At 38.2% G+C, this 12,410-nt stretch overlaps 29 non-coding genes across 29 annotated transcripts; all 29 read right to left on the reverse strand.

Annotated features, from left to right (window-relative positions):
- Positions 1–98: 98 nt before the first annotated feature.
- On the reverse strand, positions 99–171 carry TRNAR-ACG (transfer RNA arginine (anticodon ACG)). The gene has a single exon. It is a non-coding gene; the product is annotated as a tRNA-Arg (tRNA).
- Positions 172–584: 413 nt separating this feature from the next.
- On the reverse strand, positions 585–657 carry TRNAR-ACG (transfer RNA arginine (anticodon ACG)). The gene has a single exon. It is a non-coding gene; the product is annotated as a tRNA-Arg (tRNA).
- Positions 658–748: 91 nt separating this feature from the next.
- On the reverse strand, positions 749–821 carry TRNAR-UCG (transfer RNA arginine (anticodon UCG)). The gene has a single exon. It is a non-coding gene; the product is annotated as a tRNA-Arg (tRNA).
- A 577-nt stretch (positions 822–1,398) lies between these two features.
- Positions 1,399–1,471, reverse strand: TRNAR-UCG (transfer RNA arginine (anticodon UCG)). Its single transcript has one exon. It is a non-coding gene; the product is annotated as a tRNA-Arg (tRNA).
- Positions 1,472–1,557: 86 nt separating this feature from the next.
- TRNAR-ACG (transfer RNA arginine (anticodon ACG)) lies at positions 1,558–1,630 on the reverse strand. The gene has a single exon. It is a non-coding gene; the product is annotated as a tRNA-Arg (tRNA).
- A 91-nt stretch (positions 1,631–1,721) lies between these two features.
- TRNAR-UCG (transfer RNA arginine (anticodon UCG)) lies at positions 1,722–1,794 on the reverse strand. The gene has a single exon. It is a non-coding gene; the product is annotated as a tRNA-Arg (tRNA).
- Positions 1,795–1,880: 86 nt separating this feature from the next.
- On the reverse strand, positions 1,881–1,953 carry TRNAR-ACG (transfer RNA arginine (anticodon ACG)). The gene has a single exon. It is a non-coding gene; the product is annotated as a tRNA-Arg (tRNA).
- A 255-nt stretch (positions 1,954–2,208) lies between these two features.
- TRNAR-ACG (transfer RNA arginine (anticodon ACG)) lies at positions 2,209–2,281 on the reverse strand. The gene has a single exon. It is a non-coding gene; the product is annotated as a tRNA-Arg (tRNA).
- A 90-nt stretch (positions 2,282–2,371) lies between these two features.
- TRNAR-UCG (transfer RNA arginine (anticodon UCG)) lies at positions 2,372–2,444 on the reverse strand. Its single transcript has one exon. It is a non-coding gene; the product is annotated as a tRNA-Arg (tRNA).
- Positions 2,445–2,851: 407 nt separating this feature from the next.
- On the reverse strand, positions 2,852–2,924 carry TRNAR-ACG (transfer RNA arginine (anticodon ACG)). The gene has a single exon. It is a non-coding gene; the product is annotated as a tRNA-Arg (tRNA).
- A 91-nt stretch (positions 2,925–3,015) lies between these two features.
- On the reverse strand, positions 3,016–3,088 carry TRNAR-UCG (transfer RNA arginine (anticodon UCG)). The gene has a single exon. It is a non-coding gene; the product is annotated as a tRNA-Arg (tRNA).
- A 564-nt stretch (positions 3,089–3,652) lies between these two features.
- TRNAR-ACG (transfer RNA arginine (anticodon ACG)) lies at positions 3,653–3,725 on the reverse strand. The gene has a single exon. It is a non-coding gene; the product is annotated as a tRNA-Arg (tRNA).
- Positions 3,726–4,300: 575 nt separating this feature from the next.
- Positions 4,301–4,373, reverse strand: TRNAR-UCG (transfer RNA arginine (anticodon UCG)). The gene has a single exon. It is a non-coding gene; the product is annotated as a tRNA-Arg (tRNA).
- Positions 4,374–4,458: 85 nt separating this feature from the next.
- TRNAR-ACG (transfer RNA arginine (anticodon ACG)) lies at positions 4,459–4,531 on the reverse strand. The gene has a single exon. It is a non-coding gene; the product is annotated as a tRNA-Arg (tRNA).
- A 91-nt stretch (positions 4,532–4,622) lies between these two features.
- TRNAR-UCG (transfer RNA arginine (anticodon UCG)) lies at positions 4,623–4,695 on the reverse strand. Its single transcript has one exon. It is a non-coding gene; the product is annotated as a tRNA-Arg (tRNA).
- A 249-nt stretch (positions 4,696–4,944) lies between these two features.
- On the reverse strand, positions 4,945–5,017 carry TRNAR-UCG (transfer RNA arginine (anticodon UCG)). Its single transcript has one exon. It is a non-coding gene; the product is annotated as a tRNA-Arg (tRNA).
- Positions 5,018–5,257: 240 nt separating this feature from the next.
- TRNAR-UCG (transfer RNA arginine (anticodon UCG)) lies at positions 5,258–5,330 on the reverse strand. Its single transcript has one exon. It is a non-coding gene; the product is annotated as a tRNA-Arg (tRNA).
- Positions 5,331–5,421: 91 nt separating this feature from the next.
- Positions 5,422–5,494, reverse strand: TRNAR-ACG (transfer RNA arginine (anticodon ACG)). The gene has a single exon. It is a non-coding gene; the product is annotated as a tRNA-Arg (tRNA).
- Positions 5,495–5,908: 414 nt separating this feature from the next.
- Positions 5,909–5,981, reverse strand: TRNAR-UCG (transfer RNA arginine (anticodon UCG)). The gene has a single exon. It is a non-coding gene; the product is annotated as a tRNA-Arg (tRNA).
- Positions 5,982–6,544: 563 nt separating this feature from the next.
- Positions 6,545–6,617, reverse strand: TRNAR-UCG (transfer RNA arginine (anticodon UCG)). The gene has a single exon. It is a non-coding gene; the product is annotated as a tRNA-Arg (tRNA).
- A 240-nt stretch (positions 6,618–6,857) lies between these two features.
- Positions 6,858–6,930, reverse strand: TRNAR-UCG (transfer RNA arginine (anticodon UCG)). Its single transcript has one exon. It is a non-coding gene; the product is annotated as a tRNA-Arg (tRNA).
- Positions 6,931–7,180: 250 nt separating this feature from the next.
- Positions 7,181–7,253, reverse strand: TRNAR-ACG (transfer RNA arginine (anticodon ACG)). Its single transcript has one exon. It is a non-coding gene; the product is annotated as a tRNA-Arg (tRNA).
- A 245-nt stretch (positions 7,254–7,498) lies between these two features.
- TRNAR-UCG (transfer RNA arginine (anticodon UCG)) lies at positions 7,499–7,571 on the reverse strand. Its single transcript has one exon. It is a non-coding gene; the product is annotated as a tRNA-Arg (tRNA).
- A 250-nt stretch (positions 7,572–7,821) lies between these two features.
- On the reverse strand, positions 7,822–7,894 carry TRNAR-UCG (transfer RNA arginine (anticodon UCG)). Its single transcript has one exon. It is a non-coding gene; the product is annotated as a tRNA-Arg (tRNA).
- An 85-nt stretch (positions 7,895–7,979) lies between these two features.
- On the reverse strand, positions 7,980–8,052 carry TRNAR-ACG (transfer RNA arginine (anticodon ACG)). The gene has a single exon. It is a non-coding gene; the product is annotated as a tRNA-Arg (tRNA).
- A 92-nt stretch (positions 8,053–8,144) lies between these two features.
- TRNAR-UCG (transfer RNA arginine (anticodon UCG)) lies at positions 8,145–8,217 on the reverse strand. The gene has a single exon. It is a non-coding gene; the product is annotated as a tRNA-Arg (tRNA).
- A 91-nt stretch (positions 8,218–8,308) lies between these two features.
- Positions 8,309–8,381, reverse strand: TRNAR-UCG (transfer RNA arginine (anticodon UCG)). Its single transcript has one exon. It is a non-coding gene; the product is annotated as a tRNA-Arg (tRNA).
- Positions 8,382–8,466: 85 nt separating this feature from the next.
- On the reverse strand, positions 8,467–8,539 carry TRNAR-ACG (transfer RNA arginine (anticodon ACG)). The gene has a single exon. It is a non-coding gene; the product is annotated as a tRNA-Arg (tRNA).
- A 92-nt stretch (positions 8,540–8,631) lies between these two features.
- Positions 8,632–8,704, reverse strand: TRNAR-UCG (transfer RNA arginine (anticodon UCG)). Its single transcript has one exon. It is a non-coding gene; the product is annotated as a tRNA-Arg (tRNA).
- Positions 8,705–12,410: the final 3,706 nt, after the last annotated feature.

Raw genomic sequence — 12,410 nt, forward strand, 5'->3', positions numbered from 1 at the left:
CGCCACAGGCCCTTGCTTCGTATTACAAATAAAATTTCCAAACATTGTATTTATGCTTTCTTTATGACGCATAAAGGATCTTTTACGAAAATAAAAAAAGAGCTTGCCAGGACTCGAACCTGGAATCTTCTGCTCCGTAGGCAGACGCGTTATCCATTGCGCCACAAGCCCGTTAGAGGTTGATCAAACTGAAATTGAAGATTTGAAATATTATAAATTTCCCTTCCGTTATACTCTAATAATCATCTTTAAATGGTAATACCGAGCTTGCCAGGACTCCAACCTGGAATCTTCTGCTTCGAAGGCAGACGCGTTATCCATTACGCCACAGGCCCTTGCTTCGTATTACAAAAAAATGTCCATACATTGTATTTATGCATTCTTTATGACGCATAAAAGATCTTTAACGAAAATAAACAACGTGCTTGCCAGGACTCGAACCTGGAATTTTCTGCTCCGTAGGCAGACGCGTTATCCATTGCGCCACAAGCTCGTTATAGGTTGATCAAAATGCTATTGAAGCATTGAAATATTTTAAATTTCCCTTCCGTTTTACTCCAATAATCATCTTTAAATGGTAAAACTGAGCTTGCCAGGACTCGAACCTGGAATTTTCTGCTCCGTAGGCAGACGCGTTATCCATTGCGCCACAAGCTCGTTATAGGTTGATCAAAATGCTATTGAAGCATTGAAATATTATAAATTTCCCTTCCGTTATACTCTAATAATCATCTTTAAATGGTAATACCGAGCTTACCAGGACTCGAACCTGGAATCTTCTGCTTCGAAGGCAGACGCGTTATCCATTACGCCACAAGCCCTTGCTTCGTATTATAAATAAAATTGCCAAACATTGTATTTATGCATTCTTTATGACGCATAAAAGATCTTTTATGAAAATAAGAAAAGAGCTTGCCAGAAGTCGAAAATGGAATCTTTTGCTCCGTAGCAGACGCGTTATCCATTGCGCCACAAGCCCGTAAGAGGCTGATCAAAATGATATTGAAGCATTGCAATATTATAAATTTCCCTTCCGTTATACTCTAATAATCATCTTTAAATGTTAATACCGAGCTTGCCAGGACTCGAACCTGGAATCTTATGCTCCGTATGCAGACGCGATATCCATTGCGCCACAATCCCGTTAGAGGCTGTTCAAAATGCTATTAAAGCATTGCAATATTATAAATTTCCCTTCCGTTATACTCTAATAATCATCTTAAAATGTTAATACCGAGCTTGCCAGGACTCGAACCTGGAATCTTATGCTCCGTATGCAGACGCGATATCCATTGCGCCACAAGCCTGTTAGAGGTTGATTAAAATGATATTGAAGTATTGAAATATTATAAATTTCCCCTCCGTTATACACTAATAATCATCTTTAAATTTTAATACCGAGCTTGCCAGGACTCGAACCTGGAATCTTCTGCTTCGAAGGCAGACGCGTTGTCCATTACGCCACAAGCCCTTGCTTCGTATTATAAATAAAATTTCCAAACATTGTATTTATGCATTCTTAATGACGCATAGAAGATCTTTTACGAAAATAAAAAAAGAGCTTCCCAGGACTCGAACCTGGAATCTTCTGCTCCGTAGGCAGACGCGTTATCCATTGCGCCACAAGCCCGTTAGAGGTTGTCCAAACTGAAATTGAAGCATTGAAATATTATAAATTTCCCTTCCGTTATATTCTAATAATCATCTTTAAATGGTAATACCGAGCTTGCCAGGACTCGAACCTGGAATCTTCTGCTTCGAAGGCAGACGCGTTATCTATTACGCCACAGGCCCTTGCTTCGTATTACAAATAAAATTTCCATACATTGTATTTATGCATTCTTTATGACGCATAAAAGATCTTTAACGAAAATAAACAACGTGCTTGCCAGGACTCGAACCTGGAATTTTCTGCTCCGTAGGCAGACGCGTTATCCATTGCGCCACAAGCCCGTTATAGGTTGACCAAAATGCTATTGAAGCATTGAAATATTATAAATTTCCCTTCCGTTTTACTCCAATAATCATCTTTAAATGGTAATACCGAGCTTGCCAGGACTCGAAACTGGAATTTTCTGCTCCGTATTCAGACGCATTATCCATTGCGCCACAAGCCCGTTAGAGGTTGACAAAAATGATATTGAAGCATTGCAATATTATAAATTTCCCTTCCGTTATACTCTAATAATCATCTTTAAATGTTAATACCGAGCTTGCCAGGACTCGAACCTGGAATCTTATGCTCCGTAGGCAGACGCGTTATCCTTTGCGCCACAAGCCCGTTAGAGGTTGACAAAAATGATATTGAAGCATTGAATTTTATAAATTTCCCTTCCGTTATACTCTAATAATCATCTTTAAATGGTAATAACGAGCTTGCCAGGACTCGAACCTGGAATCTTCTGCTTCGAAGGCAGACGCGTTATGCATTACGCCACAAGCCCTTGCTTCGTATTATAAATAAAATTTCCAAACATTGTATTTATGCATTCTTTATGGCGCATAAAAGATCTTTTACGAAAATAAGAAAAGAGCTTGCCAGGAGTCGAACCAGGAATCTTTTGCTCCGTAGCAGACGCGTTATCCATTGCGCCACAAGCCCGTTAGAGGTTGCTCAAAATGATATTGAAGCATTGAAATATTATAAATTTCCCTTCAGTTATACTCTAATGATCATCTTTAAACGGTAATACCGAACATGCCAGGACTCGAACATGGAATCTTCTGCTTCGAAGGCAGACGCGTTATCCATTACGCCACAAGCCCTTGCTTCGCATTATAAATAAATTTCCAGACATTGTATTTATGCATTCTTTATGACGCATAAAAGATCTTTTACGAAAATAAACAAAGAGCTTGCCAGGACTCGAACCTGGAATCTTCTGCTCCGTAGGCAGACGCGTTATCCATTGCGCCACAAGCCCGTTAGAGGTTGATCAAAATGATATTGAAGAATTGAAATATTATAAATTTCCCCTCCGTTATACACTAATAATCATCTTTAAATTTTAATACCGAGCTTGCCAGGACTCGAACCTGGAATCTTCTGCTTCGAAGGCAGATGCGTTATCCATTACACCACAAGCCCTTGCTTCATATTATAAATAAAATTTCCAAACATTGTATTTATGCATTCTTTATGACGCATAAAAGATCTTTAACGAAAATAAACAACGTGCTGGCCAGGACTCGAACCTGGAATCTTCTGCTCCGTAGGCAGACGCGTTATTTATTGCGCCACAAGCCCGTTAAAGGTTGTACAAAATGCTATTGAAGCATTGCAATATTATAAATTTCCCTTCCGTTATACTCTAATAATCATCTTTAAATGGTAAAACCGAGCTTTTTAGGACTCGAACCTGGAATTTTCTGCTCCGTAGGCAGACGCGTTATCCATTGCGCCACAATCCCGTTAGAGGTTAATCAAAATGATATTGAAGCATTGAAATATTATAAATTTCCCTTCCGTTAAACTCTTATAATCATCTTTTACTGAGCTTGCCAGGACTCGAACCAGGAATCTTCTGCTTCGAAGGCGGACGAGTTATCCATTACGCAACAGGCCCTTGCTACGTATTATAAATAAAATTTCCAAACATTGTATTTATGCATTCTTTATGACGCATAAAGGATCTTTTACGAAAATAAAAAAAGAGCTTGCCAGGACTCGAACCTGGAATCTTCTGCTCCGTAGGCAGACGCGTTATCCATTGCGCCACAAGCCCGTTAGAGGTTGATCAAAATGATATTGAAGTATTGAAATATTACAAATTTCCCTTCCGTTATACTCTAATAATCATCTTTAAATGGTAATACCGAGCTTGCCAGGACTCGAACCTGGAATATTTTGCTTCGAAGGCACACGCGTTATCCATTACGCCACAGGCCCTTGCTTCGTAAAACAAAAAAATGTCCATACATTGTATTTATGCATTCTTTATGACGCATAAAAGATCTTTAACGAAAATAAACAACGGCTTGCCAGGACTCGAACCTGGAATTTTCTGCTCCGTAGGCAGACGCGTTATCCATTGCGCCACAAGCTCGTTATAGGTTGATCAAAATGCTATTGAAGCATTGAAATATTTTAAATTTCCCTTCCGTTTTACTCCAATAATCATCTTTAAATGGTAATACCGAGCTTGCCAGGACTCCAACCTGGAATTTTCTGCTCCGTAGGCAGACGCGTTATCCATTGGCCACAAGCCCGTTAGAGGTTGATCAAAATGATATTGAAGCATTGATATATTATAAATTTCCCTTCCGTTATACTCTAATGATCATCTTTAAACGGTAATACCGAACATGCCAGGACTCGAACCTGGAATCTTCTGCTTCGAAGGCAGACGCGTTATCCATTACGCCACAAAACCTTGCTTCGCATTATAAATAAATTTCCAGACATTGTATTTATGCATTCTTTATGACGCATAAAGGATCTTTTACGAAAATAAAAAAAGAGCTTGCCAGGACTCGAACCTGGAATCTTCTGCTCCGTAGGCAGACGCGTTATCCATTGCGCCACAAGCCCGTTAGAAGTTGATCAAAATGATATTGAAGCATTGAAATATTATAAATTTCCCTTCCGTTAAACTCTAATAATCATCTTTATATGTTAATACCGAGCTTGCCAGGACTCGAACCTGGAATCTTCTGCTTCGAAGGCAGACGCGTTATCCATTACGCCACAAGCCCTTGCTTCGTATTATAAATAAAATTTCCAAACATTGTATTTATGCATTCTTTATGACGCATAAAAGATCTTTTACGAAAATAAGAAAAGAGCTTGCCAGAAGTCAAACCTGGAATCTTTTGCTCCGTAGCTGACGCGTTATCCATTGCGCCACAAGCCCGTTAGAGGTTGATCAAAATGATATTGAAGCATTGAAATATTATAAATTTCCCTTCCGTTATACTCTAATAATCATCTTTAAATGTTAAAACCGAGCTTGCCAGGACTCGAACCTGGAATCTTCTGCTTCGAAGGCAGACGCGTTATAAATTACGCCACAAGCCCTTGCTTCGCATTATAAATAAATTTGCAGACATTGTATTTATGCATTCTTTATGACGCATAAAATATCTTTTACGAAAATAAACAAAGAGCTCCCCAGGACTAGAACCTGGAATATTCTGCTCCGTAGGCAGACGCGTTATCCATTGCGCCACCAGCCCGTTAGAGGTTGATCAAAATGATATTGAAGCATTGAAATATTATAAATTTCCCTTCCGATATACTCTAATAATCATCTTTTACCGAGGTTGCCAGGACTCGAACCTGGAATCTTCTGCTTCGAAGGCAGACGCGTTATCCATTGCGCCACAAGCCCGTTATAGGCTGATCAAAATGCTATTGAAGCATTGAAATATTATAAATTTCCCTTCCGTTTTACTCCAATAATCATCTTTAAATGGTAATACCGAGCTTGCCAGGACTCGAACCTGGAATTTTCTGCTCCGTAGGCAGACGCGTTATCCATTGCGCCACAAGCCCTTGCTTCGTATTACAAATAAAATGTCCATACATTGTATTTATGCATTCTTTATGACGCATAAAAGATCTTTAACGAAAATAAACAACGTGCTTGCCAGGACTCGACCCTGGAATTTTCTGCTCCGTAGGCAGACGCGTTATCCATTGCGCCACAAGCCCGTTATAGGTTGATCAAAATGCTATTGAAGCATTGAAATATTATAAATTTCCCTTCCGTTTTACTCCAATAATCATCTTTAAATGGTAATACCGAGCTTGCCAGGACTCGAACGTGGACTTTTCTGCTCCGTAGGCAGACGCGTTATCCATTGCGCCACAAGCCCGTTAGATGTTGATCAAAATGATATTGAAGCATTGCAATATTATAAATTTCCCTTCCGTTATACTCTAATAATCATCTTTAAATGGTAATACCGAGCTTGCCAGGACTCGAACCTGGAATCTTCTGCTTCGAAGGCAGACGCGTTATCCATTACGCCACAAGACCTTGCTTCGTATTATAAATAAAATTTCCAAACATTGTATTTATGCATTCTTTATGACGCATAAAAGATCTTTTACGAAAATAAGAAAAGAGCTTGCCAGGAGTCGAACCTGGAATCTTTTGCTCCGTAGCAGACGCGTTATCCATTGCGCCACAAGCCCGTTAGAGGTTGATCAAAATGATATTGAACCATTGAAATATTATAAATTTCCCTTCCGTTATACTCTAATAATCATCTTTAAATGTTAAAACCGAGCTTGCCAGGACTCGAACCTGGAATCTTCTGCTTCGAAGGCAGACGAGTTATAAATTACGCCACAAGCCCGTGCTTCGCATTATAAATAAAATTTCCAGACATTGTATTTATGCATTCTTAATGACGCATAAAATATCTTTTACGAAAATAAACAAAGAGCTCCCCAGGACTAGAACCTGGAATCTTCTGCTCCGTAGGCAGACGCGTTATCCATTGCGCCACCAGCCCGTTAGAGGTTGATCAAAATGATATTGAAGCATTGAAATATTATAAATTTCCCTTCCGATATACTCTAATAATCGTCTTTTCCCGAGCTTGCCAGGACTCGAACCAGGAATCTTCTGCTTCGAAGGCAGACGCGTTATCCATTACGCCACAAGCCCTTGCTTCGTATTATAAATAAAATTTCCAAACATTGTATTTATGCATTCTTTATGACGCATAAAAGATCTTTTACGAAAATAAGAAAAGAACTTGCCAGGAGTCGAACCTGGAATCTTTTGCTCCGTAGCAGACGCGTTATCCATTGCGCCACAAGCCCGTTAGAGGTTGATCAAAATGATATTGAAGCATTGCAATATTATAAATTTCCCTTCCGATATACTCTAATAATCATCTTTTACCGAGCTTGCCAGGACTCGAACCTGGAATCTTCTGCTTCGAAGGCAGACGCGTTATCCATTACGCCACAGGCCCTTGCTACGTATTATAAATAAAATTTCCAGACATTGTATTTATGCATTCTTTATGACGCATAAAATATCTTTTACGAAAATAAACAAAGAGCTCCCCAGGACTAGAACCTGTAATCTTCTGCTCCGTAGGCAGACGCGTTATCCATTGCGCCACCAGCCCGTTAGAGGTTGATCAAAATGATATTGAAGCATTGCGATATTATAAATTTCCCTTCCGTTTTACTCCAATAATCATCTTTAAATGGTAATACCGAGCTTGCCAGGACTCGAACCTGGAATTTTCTGCTCCGTAGGCAGACGCGTTATCCATTGCGCCACAAGCCCGTTAGAGCTTGATCAAAATGATATTGAAGCATTGCGATATTATAAATTTCCCTTCCGTTTTACTCCAATAATCATCTTAAATGGTAATACCGAGCTCCCCAGGACTAGAACCTGGAATCTTCTGCTCCGTAGGCAGACGCGTTATCCATTGCGCTACAAGCCCGTTAGAGGTTGATCAAAATGATATTGAAGCATTGAAATATTATAAATTTCCCTTCCGTTATACTCTAATAATCATCTTTTACCGAGCTTGCCAGGACTCGAACCTGGAATTTTCTGCTTCGAAGGCAGACGCGTTATCCATTACGCCACAGGCCCTTGCTACGTATTATAAATAAAATTTCCAGACATTGTATTTATGCATTCTTTATGATGCATAAAAGATATTTAACGAAAATAAACAACGAGCTTGCCAGGACTCGAACTTGAAATCTTCTGCTCCGTAGGCAGACGCGTTATACATTGCGCCACAAGCCCGTTAGATGTTGATCAAAATGATATTGAAGCATTGAAATATTATAAATTTCCCATCAGTTATACTCTAATGATCATCTTTAAACGGTAATACCGAACATGCCAGGACTCGAACCTGGAATCTTCTGCTTCGAAGGCAGACGCGTTATCCATTACGCCACAAGCCCTTGCTTCGCATTATAACTAAATTTCCAGACATTGTATTTATGCATTCTTTATGACGCATAAAAGATCTTCTACGAAAATAAACAAAGAGCTTGCCAGGACTCGAACCTGGAATCTTCTGCTCCGTAGGCAGACGCGTTATCCGTTGCGCCACAAGCCCGCTAGAAGTTGATCAAAAATGATATTGAAGCATTGAAATATTATAAATTTCCCTTCCGTTATACTCTAATGATCATCTTTAAATGGTAATACCGAGCTTGCCAGGACTCGAACCTGGAATTTTCTGCTTCGAAGACAGACGCGTTATCCATTACGCCACAAGCCCGTTAGAGGTTGATCAAAATGATATTGAAGCATTGATATATTATAAATTTCCCATCAGTTATACTCTAATGATCATCTTTAAACGGTAATACCGAACATGCCAGGACTCGAACCTGGAATCTTCTGCTTCGAAGGCAGACGCGTTATCCATTACGCCACAAGCCCTTGCTTCGCATTATAACTAAATTTCCAGACATTGTATTTATGCATTCTTTATGACGCATAAAAGATCTTCTACGAAAATAAACAAAGAGCTTGCCAGGACTCGAACCTGGAATCTTCTGCTCCGTAGGCAGACGCGTTATCCGTTGCGCCACAAGCCCGCTAGAAGTTGATCAAAAATGATATTGAAGCATTGAAATATTATAAATTTCCCTTCCGTTATACTCTAATGATCATCTTTAAATGGTAATACCGAGCTTGCCAGGACTCGAACCTGGAATTTTCTGCTTCGAAGACAGACGCGTTATCCATTACGCCACAAGCCCGTACTTCGCATTTTAAATAAAACTACAAACTTATTTACCTAGATATGGAATTATTTCTCTTTTTTGAAGTAAAATTTATGAAATATTGAAGCAGTATTCCAAGCACAGCGAATATACAGTAAAGCAGACGATATTTTACATCCAATAAGAATAAATGTCGGACACATGGAAATCAGTGAATGGGGAAAAGAACAGGAAATGAAGTCTACGCTTCAGCTGTTTACCGTTTTTTCTGATAGCAACATTTACAACTGGTTTGCAGTGTAAACACTATCGTCTCGTCTCACCTCAACAATATTCTTAGTTTGCCAACATGAATGTTAAAGTTAAATAACACCAAAGCTTAATTGTAGCTAGACGCACTAATAGTCAATGCGCACCATAAGAGAATAAAAAGTATGTTGCTACTACCCGTTTACCATTAGCCCTTTTACTATTCTAATTGCCACCATGATCTTTTCTTCTAATATAAAATCTTAACCTGATTATTTAGGAGTGTATTTAACTTTCGGCTCACTCTGAACCGCTAATGTCTCTTCATCATAGACACGAAAATGAAAGCCCAAAGTTTACTTCACCTCAGGCCTCAATTATTTACTCTTTGTTTCACTAAGCCTATTGCGGATAATACTTGATATACCCTCCGGAGTCTAGGTCTTAGTTGTCTTCATGAAATCACTAAACCAAGGATTATTCTATATACAGATGTAGTAAAGCTTAAGTAATATATAAACAGCCATTTCAAATAACAATATTAAAAAACATCTTTGGAATATCAAAATGAAACAGAGCTTTAAAGCTACAGAAGTACTAAATGCATCATAATTACGAAAAATACTTCCACAAATTCACTTTATATTATGGAAAAAGGGAATATTAAGGTTCTGTATGATTTCTTAACACATCAACACAAGGCTAACTGCTAACGCGACGCACTAGTGTAACAATGGACGGACACACACAGACAAAAACATAGACTTCTACTTTACTCTTTCCGTATTAATTCTGAGTTGAGAAACAGGATTATCTCGAATACTAAAACAAGGAAGGATTATAAAATTCTAGAGGGCCGGTAGGCCCTTCTAGATAAGATCCCACACCCTCCCGTAATGTTAAATGAAAATTCACAGATTTTCGCCGATTTTCCCATAGGAATAACATGGGGTTTTTGGTGCTCCTGTACATCGAATCATTTAAAAACTAAAGCGAAGTTACGTTTCGGAATACTTTCAAATTAACAAGTAACTATTCAAGGTGTGCCTTTTTCAAGTTTCATCAAAATTAATTAAGTCTAAGTATGTTAATTTAATGAAAAATGTAAGTACCTCAAAAGATTATTCTACAGCAGACGACGCTAATTGTTCATTACTCTACAGTAGACGACGCTAATTTGCCCTTTCACCGCCTTGAAACTTTAACTTGATATTTTTCAATAAATATAACACTATATTTATTAAAAATTTCTCTGGCGGGTCTATTTTTCGTTTAATTATGTGTCTCGGTTGAAATTCTATACTTAAGATAACTTTTTAATTTATATTTTAGATGTTAGTTTTGACCAAGGCTTAAGTTGCCTTACTTAGGCCATGGATTTATAATAGAAGCTTACGCTTCATGGATATTTCACTGTAGCCTTCAGTAAGGCATAAGGAAGTGTTGGAAATAAGGATTTTTTTAAAACTGGACCTGTGGCCTAGGTATTTTAATTAAAATAACTGGCCACGGTGCCACTCACTGTAAACGTACAAGGGCAGTGAACGCAATGTCATGGATAATTGTAATCGTAGAGTGGACTGTAAAAGATACGAATTTGATAGTTTAAAAATCGTGGCAGGATGTTGGTTTTGAAGTTGACTGTTAAGCTCGGGTTCTAAAACGAATTGTGAGCCGTATCTTATAAGAATTAGTAGAAGTGTAGAACCATTTTTAACCTCGTCCTAGAAGTGAAAAATTTCGCATTTCAGGCAAAAAATTGTTTTATAATAGATTAATACTAATGCAGACTGAAGGAACAGATATTATATAAAAAAGGACTTGGTTGGCCCAAGCCTGAAAAACAAAACGATAAGAGTTTTTTCCAGTTGACTGAAGCGCGGATATTTTATTTTTCTATATAATTTTAAAGACAATCCGTATTTTACTACTCTTTAGAATTTAATTCAATCTCCTGATTTTACTGGTAATGGATTTATTTCCTATAAATTAATTGAAATAAAAAATTACTTATCTCAGATTTTTCAACAATTCCATTTTCGTAAAATTTTATCATGAAAAATCTGAGATAAGTAATTTTTTATTTCAATTAATTTATAGGAAATAAATCCATTACCAGTAAAATCAGGAGATTGAATTAAATTCTAAAGAGTAGTAAAATACGGATTGTCTTTAAAATTATATAGAAAAATAAAATATGAAACATGGACTGGAAGCTGTATCCTTATTACTCAGTTTTTTATTAACTAACGTTATCATTACTTGTCCGATATTAGCTTTGCAAAAGAGTTCCCGTGGTTTGTAATACAATGGAGTAACGTCTTTTTTACTCGCTCTATATTGACTACGAAATGCGTATAGTGTTTCGACTTCATACGCAATCTTCATTACTCGTCCTATATAAACTTTGACTAGAAATTTTTGATTGATAGAGGTTTTCTTAAACAAGTTCTTAAATTTATTACCTCTCCGTGTGACGTAGTCCTTACCTCTCCGTGTGACGTAGTCCAGGAGAGGTTCTGACTTTGACTAGAAATTTTTGATTGATAGAGGTTTTCTTAAACAAGTTCTTAAATTAATTACCTCTCCGTGTGACGTAGTCCTTACCTCTCCGTGTGACGTAGTCCAGGAGAGGTTCTGTAACGGCCGTCTCTGTCTGTCTGTCTGTCTGTCTGTGTGTCTGTCTGTCTGTGTGTCTGTCTGTCTGTCCGTTGTTACACCCACGTGACCGCGTTCGCAGTTTGCGTATCGGAGCTTTCACAGTCACGGAAATGGCTTTCTACTTGAGTTCTCACACCACCATTTTCTGGTCTTTGTCCATCCCACACGGACACCAGTCTGTTCTTACTGGCTTCTAATCACCACCATCTTCTGGTCTTCGTCCATTCGACTTGGACACCAGTCTGTACATACTGGCTTCCAATCACCACCATCTTCTGTTCATTGTCAATCCCACATTGACACCAGTCTGCACTTACACTGGCTTCTAATACCACCATCCACTGGTCTTCTGTCTATACCACATAGACACCAATCTGTATCATTGGCTTCTACTCCATTATCATCGTTCGGCTTTAGGATATACGCGGCGATCAGCTAGGGTTACGAGAAACGTCTAGCCTCCCTAAGGTGGGATCGCCACCAAAGGTTTTCGCAATTGCGCTTTTTCCTTACTATTATAATGGAAACGAATCGTATATATACCCCAAAATTTGAAGAAAGCGGGCAAGAGGGGGACCCTTCACTTTAAACGTCAATATTAGCAAAGTTTGAGATGATAATAGCTATAACTGTATTTTAAACGATTTAACTATTATTAATGTTAATTATTGAAGATTAAAATAATTAAAAATAATTATATTTATTTAAATATTAAAGATAAACCTCTCGTGCAAAGAGAGAGATTATCAATGCCTCCTATATCTACCAAGGCCCGTGCATGCGATATATTTCCTTCATTGCCACCTATATCTACCAAGGCCCGTGCATTGTG

The sequence above is a fragment of the Phalangium opilio genome, unplaced genomic scaffold (genome assembly GCF_054372755.1).
Source record: "Phalangium opilio isolate 3A_F unplaced genomic scaffold, DU_Popi_V2 ptg001304l_1, whole genome shotgun sequence".
In the NCBI taxonomy this organism is placed as follows: Eukaryota; Metazoa; Arthropoda; class Arachnida; order Opiliones; family Phalangiidae; genus Phalangium; species Phalangium opilio.